Consider the following 1,455-nt stretch of genomic DNA (forward strand, 5'->3'; position numbering starts at 1 on the left):
CAGCTGAAATTTGGGTGGTTTCTCCATCCCGGGTTATAGGAGTTATTGTAGGCATTGTTTTGGCGGCCCACAAAGTAAACATCCTCCACCACCATGGCCTGCTGGCACTGACTGGTCTGGTGTTTCCCGTCACACACCCCACAACGAGAGCTAGACTTAGCCAGATCGGATTGCATCTGGTCAAATCTTTTGGTCAAAGCTTCTAACTGAGCGGAAACAAGGGTATTAGAATCGACATGAACGCCCTTAGTGGAAGGAATACTACGAGGCGGATTATATGCAACACTCTTCTTAGCAGCTCGCTCCAAGACATCCAACGCCTCATTGGGAGTACATTTACCGAAATCTCCTCCTGCAACCTGATCAACGGCTTGCTTTTGTGCTCCGGATAAAGCATCAAAAAACGTACGACACTGAAGACCGCAACTCAAACTATGATGAGGGCATTTTCTCAACAAGCCCTTGAACCTCTCCCATGCAGCATGAAGTGACTCGTCATCATAAACACGAAAACCAGTGATTTTTGCCCAGTATCTTGCAGTTTTATCGGGTGGGAAGTACTAAAGAAGAAACTGCTCAACCAATTGGTTCCAAGTGGTGATGGAACCGGAAAGGAGTGCCTCTAACCACTCCAAGGAAGCCCCGCGAAGTGAGAACGGAAAAAGTCGGAGCCTCACGGCATCGTCCATACACCCCTGGATCTTAAATGTTGCACATAATCGAAGGAAATGAGCAACATGAGAATGAGGGTCCTCGTTCGAGAGGCCATGGAAAGAAACAGAATTTTCGACCATATGAATAATACTCGACTTGATCTCGAAACTCACGGTAATCCTCGGGCTCCGTGACACCGCTGCCATAGCCATCGAGGGACGGCGTGGCGAAGTCATCCATGCGACCTTGATTGTTCGGGTCCGCCATTTCTTCAACCTCGGGATTCGCGTCGTCCTCCACAACTTCGTTTTCAATAACCTCGGCAATTTCTCGTGTTTTCCTCCTCAAACCTTCTCGAAGACGTCGCTCGGGTTCAGAAAAAAGGGGAAACAAGATCAGGACCGGGTGTGGTAGACATGCATCACCCGAAAGAAACGCGGAATGGAAACAGACAAGACACGGAAAACTATCTAAAAATATAACTAAAATAAAATAAAATAAGATGAATAAAAATGAAATAGACTAAAATAACATAGAGCAAAAATATCAACAAGGGAAATCAATTACTCGTATCGTTTTCAAAAGTAAAACACCGTGTCCCCGGCAACGGCGCCAAAAACTTGACGTGTGTGATATATATATATTTGGATAAAAGTTCCATACAAATCGGGTTTTAAAAATAGGTTTTCACCTACAACTAAACCACACACGAAAGGCAAGTGTACCTATCGTTTGTAATAAAGTGTCGGCAAGAACCGAGTGTCAATCCATGGATACGGTAATTTTCTAGTACTAAATCTT

At 44.9% G+C, this 1,455-nt stretch overlaps 1 non-coding gene across 1 annotated transcript; it reads left to right on the top strand.

Annotated features, from left to right (window-relative positions):
- Positions 1-429: 429 nt before the first annotated feature.
- Positions 430-534, top strand: LOC143552289 (small nucleolar RNA R71). The gene has a single exon (XR_013138625.1). It is a non-coding gene; the product is annotated as a small nucleolar RNA R71 (small nucleolar RNA).
- Positions 535-1,455: the final 921 nt, after the last annotated feature.

The sequence above is a fragment of the Bidens hawaiensis genome, unplaced genomic scaffold (assembly GCF_021521415.1).
Source record: "Bidens hawaiensis isolate Kalapana, Puna unplaced genomic scaffold, B.hawaiensis_p1.1 tig00016836_1, whole genome shotgun sequence".
Taxonomy (NCBI): Eukaryota; Viridiplantae; Streptophyta; class Magnoliopsida; order Asterales; family Asteraceae; genus Bidens; species Bidens hawaiensis.